The sequence below is a fragment of the Triturus cristatus genome, chromosome 4_1, assembly GCF_964204655.1.
Source record: "Triturus cristatus chromosome 4_1, aTriCri1.1, whole genome shotgun sequence".
In the NCBI taxonomy this organism is placed as follows: Eukaryota; Metazoa; Chordata; class Amphibia; order Caudata; family Salamandridae; genus Triturus; species Triturus cristatus.
In genome coordinates, this window is record NC_140585.1 from 488548960 (window position 1) to 488561282 (window position 12323).

The window sequence follows — 12323 nt, forward strand, 5'->3', positions numbered from 1 at the left end:
AATTACCTCCACGGTGCTGATCAAAGCCGCATCTCTTCCTATACGAGATCAAGGAATTTCTTTACGTCCCCTTGGGTTCTTTTATAGAGACTATGGTATTCAACCTGATGTTGAGCGTCACCGAGGGAGGTCCAGAGATTTGAACATGTGTGCTGGTCCTACCATCCCCACGTCTAATAGATTCCAGCCCCTGAGTGGGCTTGATTGTAACGACTGACTGGTATTACCTATGGTGGACCCAGGGACTGTGGTTGCTCCCTTGGGAGAGGGGAGGCGTAGTGTGGTCCCTGGGGCTCCAGAATCAGTGGAGGCTATTGGCATAAGTGGATCCAGTGTCAATCATATTGATGTCCCACTCGATTTTGGAATTGTAAGACCGACCACTGGTGATAGGGATAGGGTTGTATCAACTAAGCCCACTGTATCAGACAATTGGGGCCGGTGTTCTATTGCCTGTTGGAATGTTGCTGGTCTCTCAAAAAAGGATGTTTGTTTAGGATGGTTAGATTTTATTAATAATTTTAATATCATTTGCTTTCAGGAAACCTGGAGTCTGGACCCCATTAATTATACGGGTTTTGTTTCTTACCAACTGCCGGCTGTGGCTTCCACTTCGGGCAGAGCAAAGGGTGGGCTTTTGACTCTGATCTCAGTGGAAGTACCACTTATTGTTAAGAAATACGTACCCATTGGGGCCCATTCCCAGATTTTATGGCTATATCAGGAGCTGGGTAGAAATATCCTTTTAATTAATTTTTATAATAATGTATTTGATAATACTAGGCAGCAGGTAGTGTTTGCTTTAGAGTCCGCTTTGGCAGACATAGTTACGGGAAACAATACAGTGTTTGATTTCATTTGGCTAGGGGATTTTAACACTGCTGTGTGTCCATCCCCCGCCCACAGGGTTTGTGGTTTTGTAAATTGTTGGGGGGAAGGCGTCTCTCATATTCCCCATAATCCTTACGGAGATTCATTAAACAAAATCTTGATGACTTATGATATGGAATTGTTGGAGAATTTGAAAGGTGCCTCTGGTGAAACCATCCCTACATTCACGGGCCGAAATGCAAATACGGTGATTGATTTTATTTGCATTTCATCTAGCCTTAACCCGTGGTGTACAGCCCCTTTGGTAGTTGATAATTTAATTAGCGATCATAACTGCCTAACTATGGAGGCCGTCCTTTGGAAGGCGAAACAAGGCCCCAATTTAAACATAATAGCTAATATTGAACCCCACCGACCAAATGGAACCAGAATTAGGTGGAAGGGGGATAAAGCTGATATTTTGTCCAACTCCATTATTATTAAATGCGTAAACGAAATTGCTGTTATTTTAGAGAGCAAAGAATTAACGGATGTAATTATACCCAAGTTTATAAACATTAATCTCATTATTGATGCTAAATTTACCAAGCTTCTTAAGGGTAAGTCGTGCGGGCAAGGGTGGTTCGACCACGCTAGCACCATTGCCCTTAAGGGTCTCAAAGAGGCACTTGTAGCCAAACCAAGGGATATAATTTTGGTTAGGGAGCTCAGAGCCACCTATCAGGCTGCAGTTAAAAATAGGAAGGCCGAACTAAGACAAGAGGCATGGGACAAGTTAGACCAGGCGGCTGAAACCTCGGATTCCTCCCTTTTCTGGGCAACAGTTAATTGTCCCTTTCTTAAGAACGATGAGATGCCTGAACTGACGGCAAATGTTAGTGCAGAATGCTGGGTCTCCCACTTCTCCATGATTTTTGACTCGGATAAATCTTTGGATGTTGGTGGTGGTGACTGGCCTGTCATTCCTTTAAATATATACACTTCCGAGGTTCAGGATTGTATCTCTGTTAGTAAGGGAGGAAAGGCCCAGGGGCCCGACGGGGTGCCCATAGATGTTTACAAAAAAGAACCAGAGATTTGGGGCCCGTTATTAACTAATGTATTCAATGCAGCGGTCTGTTATGGTGTCCCACACACCTGGGAGGAATCTATTATAATCCCTATCTATAAGAAGGGAGAGAGGAGGGACGCTAAGAACTACCGTCCAATCTCCCTTCTAGATTCCTCTGTGAAAATCATGAGCAGGGTGCTTCTGGTTAGACTAGAAGAATGGGCCGATTCAAACAACATATTGGCAAATTCCCAATACGGTTTTAGGAAGGGTCGAGGGACAGTAGAACAGTGCCTCAAACAAGAACTTCTTATAGGGAAGTATACGAAGGCCAAGAAAGGTTCTCTTTTCCTCTGCTTCGCAGATTTGAGCAGTGCCTTCGATATGGTGAACCATAAGATCTTATGGGAGAAATTACTAGAAATGGGGGCACCGGAGGGCATTGTTTATTTCTTGGCCCGGTTATACGCTAACCTTAGATCTAGTGTTCGTTATGGCCCGGGAGGGGAGCGCACCCCTAAGTTCCCTATCAGACGCGGTATTAGACAAGGGTGTGTGCTTGCCCCTCTACTTTTTACACTTTTTATTAATGAGGTCGATTCTGTTTTAAAGACTGTTGTGGCTGACGCCCCAAAAACTCTTGATTTCCACGTCCCAGTTTTACTTTATGCGGACGATGCCGTTATTTTATCTAGGACCCCTATTGGCCTTCAACGCCTAATGGACAGGTTTTCTCTGTTCATTAAGGAAAGGAAGTTGAAGATTAATAAAACAAAAACTTTTGTTATGGAGTGTGGTAAGAGCTGTAAAAAAACGCATTCGTTTTTTATTGAAGGGCATAAGGTCCAAACGGTGGACTCTTTTAACTACCTAGGTATTACCTTTTCCAAGTCAGGTAGCTGGTCCAGCGAGATCAACCATGTCAGGGCTAGAATGGCGAAATGTGCCCACGGAGTGTTTCAGTTTGCATCTAAAATTGGGGATAAACGGCTTAAAGACATGCTGAAAATTTATCAAATGAGGTGTCTTTCTATTGCTCTTTATGGTGCTGGTATTTGGGGGCATGCTCCTAGTGGAAGTCTACAAGTGGAGGAAAACCTCTTCCTAAAAAGACTCCTAAGTTTACCCACTTCGGTTTCTACCGATTTGGTGCACAGGGAGTTTGGCATTCAACATCTTTCAGATGCTGTCGCCCTCAGACCACTTATGTTGTGGCGTGCAATCTGGGCAAAGGAAGAGACCTCCCTAAATAGAGCTATCATTAAAGACTGTTTCTCTATTGATAATTATCTAAAGATTCCATGGGTCAAATTTGTCTCGGGTAGTTTCCTGGAGATCTATGGTCTTAATGTAATAGAGGATCATCATGCAGCCTCTAGTTTGACCAAAAATGAGATGAAATCAGTTTTTATGAGCCATAAGACTGAGAGGCGTGGGAGGGCCGGTGGTAACTTAACTACTTGTTTGTTCTACGGAAGCTTCTGTGAGACGACAGGGTTCCAACCGTATTTGAGTTTTGTTACCAGACCCTCCCATCGGTTCGTACTGACAAGATTGCGTTTTGGGATTGTTCACCATTTGGTGGCATGTCCAAGTATCAAAAAACACCCGAATGGTCCTTGCCCATGTGATAATACTACCGCACAAAGCACCATGCATTTTTTATTGTTTTGTCCGCTTTATGGCAATTTTCGTTCAGCTTTTTTAAAACCTGTTTTTAAGAAGTATGGAGTTAGGATTGTAAAAGATACCATGAAATTGTTATTTAACCCGACACCCGATGTCTGTTTCTTTACTGCCACTTTTCTTCTTCAGGCCATCAAAGCAAGGCCTAGTATGATATTTTAAACCGTCTTTTAATGTATTTTAACTGTCTGATCGATTTTGTTAAAATGATGTTGTTTTATAATGCAATGTATGTGCTTTTATGGACTTTGTGTTTAAGCTCCGAATAAAGCCTTATGAAATGAATGAACCCTGGTAGGGGAACCCCAACTCCAGATGGTCATTTTGCGCCTCCATCATATCCATTTGAAGTTTTGCAGCTAGATTTTATCCACATGGAAAGGTGCAACAACCTGAAATATGTATTGGTGGTTGTCTGCGCTTTTTCAAAATGGATAGAGGCCTATCCCCTAAAAGACAACACTGCTCTATCCACAGCCAAAGCCCTTGTGAAGAAATTTTTCCCTAGGTTTGGAATGCCAATAATGGTGTGGAGTGATAATGGGAGTGAATTTGTGGGCCAAGTAATGAAGAATGTGTGTGAGGGATTAGGGATTAAGCAGAAGTTCCATGCTGCAAATCACCCCCAATCAGCTGGATTAGTAGAGCGCTACAATGGCGCTCTAAATCTCAAGCTGGCCAAAATCCAGGCGAGCTCCGGTCTTAAATGGCCTGACGCTCTGCCTCTAGCACTCCTGTCCACCAGAATGACCGTACACTCACGAGTGGGATTTAGCCCATAAGAGATTATTTTTGGCCGCCCGGCCAATGTATGGGGTGTGCCAAGACCGACGAAATTCAGCGAAATCGAACATCCAGTACTGCTTGATTATTTGTACGAATTGACGGCTAAATTGCGTGTTTTACACCAACAGGTGCATGATACTCTCCCCCAGGCCTCTGAGGCTCCAGGACACCCTATCGACCCTGGCACATGAGTTCTCATCAAGAATTTCCAGCGCAAAAGCAACGATGAGCCCCGTTGGATTGGCCCTCATCTCGTACTTCTGTCTACAAGATCAGCAGTTCGAGTAAAGGGGAAAAAGAACTGGATCCACGGCGTCCACATCTAAAGGATCCCTTTGCCTCTGCCGTATGACCAGTGGGTCCAGGAGGGTATCGCTGACTCTGAAACAGACACTGTACCTCATTTCGTGCCGTTCAGTGATGCACGCGTAAGAGGCACAGCTTCAGCACAGGAAAGTGACGATATTTTACAAGAAGCGGTGCCACCGTCAATTCGATTGGACACCACAGAGCCTGAACTCTTGTTTCAAGATCAGACAGTACCTGGCCGTTTTCACTATAACTTAAGACCAAGGCCTATGGACAAATAAATATTCTTTCCCTTACCTTTTTGTTTTTTGATATCATAGCTCTCCCATCTGAAGGACTTTCTTGATTTTTGTTTTTCGAACCACCATCCGGGTTCAGCCGCAGGGTCGCGGTGCCAAGACTTTGGGGTACAGGCCGAAGACGTTAGGTCAACGGTTCTGGTTGGTCTAGGGCATTCCCTGGACTGACAGGCGTACTCCTTAGCAGAAGATACTCACCCGCCGCGAGCGGCACGATTAGAGGATGGAGTTTTTCAAGATGGAGAGACTCGCTGAGGAAATGAACTTTAAAGCAAGAATGTGTAAAATAATGAAGAGCAAACATTTTGTATTTTTATGTCTGTTTGTATTATGTAGTATAGTAGTGTTTACTGTAGGATTTGTATTCTTCTCCTCTCAAGAGCCCATTTCACCCACTGAACAGCCTATACCTCCTCCTACTGTCTCCTCACACTCTTTTCACCCTCTGCCTGAACATGAACAAGCTAGTCGGTCTGAGTTTGTAAACAACTCGTTTATTCAGCTCCTGCACCAGCACCAACTAGTCATGAATACAACCAATTGCTGGGTGTGTGGTTTAATGCCACATACCATTAATAAGGGTATTCCTTATCTAGTGCTGCCGTTTAGTTACAATGGATCGTCATGGGCATTCCAGACCATGTTTCTCTTTGCTCTAGATGCGTACTCCCCGCGACAACCGCGTTCCATCAGACCTAGCACAAATAATAAAGCTTTAATGAAAGGAGTTGCCGATATGAGCAGAGATATCGACGCATACTCATCTATTCCTAAGGAGGAATTGAGAACTTATGTAGGGTGGAACGCGACGGGGTATAGTATTAGTCTGGGTGAAAGACAGCGAAAAATCTCATCCCCAATCTGGGTCGTACCCCACATAGGTCGGTTCTGTTTACAAGGTAATGGTCAGAATCCAAGAGCTCAACTGGGGAGAAGTGACTGTACTGAAACGTACACTTTTCCGTCACAGTTTTCCCCTGCGTTTTTGGCTGCCAAGGGTACATATTTTGTCTGCAATGACCGAGCATATACATGGTTGCCCCCTGACTTCTCGGGCACATGTTATATTGCAAACCTGCCACCGCCAACATTTACTGCTGCCTCCGACTATCACAAGACCAGAGTTGTGAGAGGCGTGATTAGTAAGGAGGATACTGCCGGTCAGGAAGCGGGAGACCTCTTTTTGGGTTTCCTGCCGTTTTGGGGACCTATGGTCAATAGTAGGAACCTGAGACAACTGACTCGTGTGGTTGAATCCACTGTTAATGTTACGGCTGGTGCCCTTGGTAATTTGACAGCTGAGCTCCAAGCGGATCGCCTCATGACTTTGCAGAACCGCATGGTTCTAGACATCATACTTGCAGACCGCGGTGGGGTATGTAAGGTCATCCAATCTAGTTGTTGCATTTTCATACCAGATAACGCTCCAACAGTTTATCAAGCCATCTCCAAACTGCATAAAATATCTGAATCCATACACGTGGATAAAGGAGATTGGTCACTGGTGGGGTGGTTCTGGGAACTGATATCTGCCTGGCGTTGGAAGATTCTGATGGTCATTGGAATGATCTTAGCCATCCTTTTCCTGTTCTGTCTGTGCATACAGTGTGCTCCTGCGATATGTGGCCTCTGTGCTACATTATGTGTAAGGAAACCTGTATCGAGGGACGAGCTAAGTAATAGGATGATGCTACAGCAACATCTCCATGACTTCGTGAATATTGACCTAGACTCAGATTAATGTGAGCATAGTTATTGCCTATGTAAGGGCAAAAGGAGGGTCTGTGGTACTTTAGAATTTGGGACCGCGTAGGAGGCAGGGCCCTACCCCTGTCTATCCCGGTATTAGCGAACCGCGAATGGTCAATGCGGTATGTACAAGTGCTTTGTGTAACGTTTTAGCTATGAATGCACTATGTATACGTTATTATACATTGACTCCGTGGGTTCCATCTTAGAGTGGTGGCCATCTTATGGTTGCCCTCACATAGGCTACATATCATGAAGCAAATACGGGCCTTTAGAGCACATGTGCCTTCCTTTGACTTCTCTGTGACCTGGGCAGCTTGGCTCCGCTGCCCCAGGTCAGTCTGGTCCCACGAGCTCCCCGTCCTATGGCCACCTGTGATTAGCATCAGGGTTGGACACACCATAAAGCCTTTTCATCCCACACGAGCCTCCAGCTAATCTCTTTCACACCTGACTGTTCCTGCTTTATGGCTTGTTTTCTAAACAGGAGATGCTCGTGTTTATTGGGGCCTGTTGATATCTGATGTGGGATCTGAGCCTTGCTGGGTAAATAATTGTGGGCTGGCTTAACTGGAATGTGGGATGGTCATCATGACTCTGCCTTTTCGTTTGTAATGTATACATTTATATGGCCATATCGTAAACCAAGGAATGTGTGCCTGAAGCAGGATATTTTGTATTTAAGGAGATGCCCGTTTCTGTAACTTACTCCTGAGAACATACACGCTGTTGTACTTCTAGGATGCCTGTAATTGGTCTGCAGCCAATAAACTGATCTTTAACTTCACCCAGAAGACTCTGTGTTTCTGTAGGTCTGAAACAGGCAGAACCCGAAGTCATATGGTGTGTTCCCCTGCACCGCTGGGCTTAAAATTCCCAGTACTTCACAGGATCGCCTCAGCTCCAATTCATGCACGTTCTCATTTCCTACAGGTTACTCTCAGCTCACGCTCACACGTGCTAGCCTTTATTCTTCGCTCGCACCTACACGTGCTTTTGTTTCCTACAGATGTTTTCAAGTCACACCTCATGTTCTTCTCCCACAGGTGAAGCTGGACAAGGTCAAGTTCTCTGTGCACCTGGATGTGAAACACTTCTCACCAGAGGAAATCAGAGTGAAAGTAATCGGGGACCACGTGGAGGTGCAGGCCAATCATGAGGAGAGACAGGTGAGCCGCACTGTAGAGGTCATGGGTTACGGTTAGCCGGTGGAACCCCGGGGGGCACTACACATCACGCTCACAACACCAGCATGTGTACTCACAATGCAGCCTCAGGGGTCTCTAGTAATGTGCAGGAGGAGCCTTCAGCTGCTGTGGCATGCCTCCCGCAGCATGGAGGGGTGCCCATATCATAAAAAGAGGTGCGTCCCTTCCCTTAAGAGATGGTGAACTCGGAGACGGGGCAGTGGCTGGATTTCCTCTCTATCTCTTCTCACTCCCACCCTCACCGTCTGCTAAAAGACTTTAGTTTTCGACGGTTAGTGAGGGGTTTGTGACAAACCCCTTTTGATTACATAACTAGTGAAGACAAAAAAGACCTGCACTGTTGGAGTGACAATCGTAGGCCCAATCTCACGCAAATCAGTTCAGTTCAGTTTATTTCTTATGATTTGGAACTCCGAAAAGTTCCACATAAAAGAAAAAATACATCTAAAAATCAACGTTACACTCCATAAAGAGAGACAGTAAAGTACTAAATTCATAATAGCATATAATATATAAAACAAAAGCGTATAAATGGGAACCATTTAATAGACTTTCAAGTGCCAAGAGGATTGATCCATAATAAATCAGATTACCAATGGTGGGTACTTAGGGGACTTTTACGAAGATTATAATCTTATGCTATCATAAACACTTTTAAAATTAAAACCATATAATAAAGTGCGGGATGTGTCAATTCGCAATTCAGTACTAGAAAACCAGCAGCATAACCATGTAGTGAAAAGCGGGAATTTGTCAATTCACTATACAGTACAAGATAACCAGCAGCATAATAACAGTGCAAGAATATTTATAACTTCACAGAACAATTTTCAGCATACAGTACTCGATAGCTAGCAGCAAAAGAGGTTGCAAGTGCTAAGGGAAATATTATCAAGAGAATTATCGCCGCTTTAGCGGCCGTTTTCGGCCGAAAAGTGGCGATAATTCTCTCGCAGTATCAACAAGGGCACGCTAACGCACCGACACCGACACTGCAGCGCAAGATTATCAAGCCTCGTGCAAACCTGCAATGCAATAAAATAAACCACGTAACCGCGGTTATCGCAGGTTTGTAACGCCTGGTCAGAAACTGACCTAGCCATACTTTTAATGGCAGGTGTATTGTACGGCTGAGGCAACAGGGCATATTATCAAGAAAACACGATAAATATCGCATTTCCCGCTTCGCACAATTCTGTTTCAAGCCACTATCGCTGGATTTAATCGCCGTGGAGATATGCGTTGATAATAATGCGATATCTCGGAGATTAAATCCGGCGATACGTGGCATTAAACAAAATCGCGTAAAGCGGGAAATGCGATATTTATTGCGTTTCCTTGATAATATGCCCCAAAGTGCTTTGAGGACTTTTACAAAGATTATAATCTAATGCTATCATAAAAACTTTCAAAATTAAAACCATATAATAAAGTGCGGGGATTTGTCAATTCGCAATACAGTACTAGATAACCAGCAGCATAACCATGTAGTGAAAAGTAGGAATTTGTCAATTCACTGTACAGTACAAGATAACCAGCAGCATGATAACAGTGCAAGAATATTTAAAACTTCAGAGAACAATTTTCAGCATACAGTACTCAGTAACTAGCAGCAAAAGAGGTTGGAAAAGTGCAAGTGCTCAGATACATACATAGTAAATCAGCATACAGTGCCTGTTAGCTAGCAGCAAAAGTGCAAGCGCTCAGATACGTACATAGTAAATCAGCATACAGTACTCGTTAGCTAGCAGCAAAAAGAGTTGAAAAAGTGCAAGTGCTCAGAAACATGCATAATAAATCAATCAATATTGTTCTAATATATATTTAAAAATTGTTTAAAAAAGCAAAAAATTTGAAAACAAACAAATTCAGATGGAGGTGCCAGCAGACAGTTGCGGGCCTCTTCTGCTGTGGTGATATTATACTTTAAAAAACAATACCTTAGGTATCTGCGACGTACTGGTTGTAATGTGAGGCAAAGAAATAGGCCATGATTTAAGTCTTGTATGCAGGAGTTACATAAGTGACAAAGACTTTCCTGTCTAGCAATGCCCTCCCAAGCTCCTGTTATGATTCTTAGAGGGAGTAAATTCAGTCTAAGCAACAGACTAACTCTACGTACTCCATGTTTAAGATTCCATAAAACATATGGTTGTTTTTTTTTGTAAATACTACTCCCCACAATACAATCATTATTACTGTTCTCTGCACACATTTTAGAGTCTCTTTCGCGAGGAACCCCATAGATTGTTTTTTTTACTCTGATTTTCAAAGCACGTTTACTGAGATCTGCCACACTATCCATATCTAAGCCAAACATTGTTATGGCTTTTAAATGATTCATAAAAAGAGCACTCTTTTCTTTCATGCTGTCAAAGATTTCCTCACAGAGTGCTACCCGTAGCATATTCTCAGAGCTGTTTACTAGAGCATTGCTCCATCTTAAGCACGCAGCCATAGATAGCACACAAGTGGAGAGTAAACCAAGTTCAAAAACAAATTTGGAAACCGAGCAATAGGGTTTATAAAAGTCAACAATCATATAAAAATGCTGATGCAAATCAAAATGAAATATCTCAAATTAAATTCCAGGTGTTCGTATTTTGTCTTTATTTCTTGAGAGAGACTTCTTCGTTACAAGCCCACTGCCAGCCAACACGTGTTTCGTCCTGACTTTAATAGGTCACGGACTTCATCAGGGCTGGAGACAAAGAGATAACCGAATTTCATAAAGAGTTTGCTTAATATGACAACAGAAAGTATATAGACATTATAATATCACGCACTAAAGGCAAGATATGCAACTAATTAAGCTGCACAAAACCTAATAGGTAAAACATAGTAGTCGGAGCAAAAATTATAAAGTATAAAGTCAACAAAAGTCTAGAATTATCAAAATGTGTATAGAAGAAGATTTCGGTTCTCAGCAAGGGTATGGGATTTTGCCCTTCACTTGTATGTGATATGACTAATGTGAAAATAGACCTGTTTAAATTTTCAAGAAACCTTAAATTAAAGAAGTTTTTTGCCACCAATATTGTTCCCAATAAAGAAGGTACCACAGATACAATGGTTGGTGATTTGTCTATCCAAGACATTAGAGATAGGGTTTTACTATTGTCCATCACAGAAAATGAACAGGATCCTATTACTATGCACAAGGTACTACAAGATCTAGACTGTACTACGAACCTTAGGGAGGACAGTGGTCTTAAACTTAAGTCGAAATGGGTTCCACACCTTGCTTCGGGTAACAATATCGACCTTTTTTATAAGATGGTTGAGAAGGACTTAGATGCCTTAGAAAAAAATATTAACCATCGGAAACCTTTCCCCCATGTTGATAATTTAACACCTAACACCTAAAGAAAGACTAGCATTGAAGCAGCTTAGGGCAGATACATCAATTACAATAAGAGAAGCCGACAAGGGAGGCAACATTGTAATAATGTCTACAGAATATTATGTACAGGAGGCCCTCAGTCAATTAAATAATACAGCTTGGTACAAGAAACTTTCTAACAACCCTATTTTATCTATCAAGACAGTGATTAATGAACGACTTAAAGAGTGGAACACTGAGGGCTTACTAAGTGATGATGAATTCCGTTATCTTTTGATTGATAAACCAAGATTTCCTTGTCTGTATACAGTGCCTAAAATACATAAAAATGCTACTTCACCCCCCGGCAGACCAATTGTGTCGGGTATTGGTGGACCAACCGAACGTATCTCTGAATTTGTGGACACTTTCCTACAACCATATGTCCACAATTTACCATCTACCATTCGAGATACAAAACACATCCTTAACACATTGATGGACATTACATGGGATGAGTCTATGACTTTAGTCACATTAGACGTGGTGTCTCTTTACACCAATATTTTACATGAGCAAGGGCTACAAGCATTACGTTACTATCTGGATAAAAGACCAGTTGAATTCTTGGAACACTCGCAAATGATAATTGATATGTCAAGATTGATCTTAGAACACAATGTATTTCTATTTGGGGGAGAGTGGTACCAACAAACGTGCGGTACTGCGATGGGTTCCAGATTTGCGCCGTCCTTTGCCTGCCTCTTCATGGGGTGGTTCGAGGCGGGGCACATCTGGGGCCCTTCCGGTACCAGTTGGCAGGAATACATAATGTTTCTTGGTCGCTACATAGATGACTGTCTTTTAATCTGGACAGGGAGCATAGATCAACTGAATGGTTTTTTTGAACACCTAAACAGCAACCCATTCAACATGAAATTTACAATGACTCACAGCAAACAAAGAATCGTGTTCTTAGATGTGGAACTTTTTGTTGAAGATATGTGCATTTATAGTCGTATGCACAGAAAAGAGACAGCTTGCAACTCAGTACTGCACGCAGCAAGTGCTCATCCTAGGAC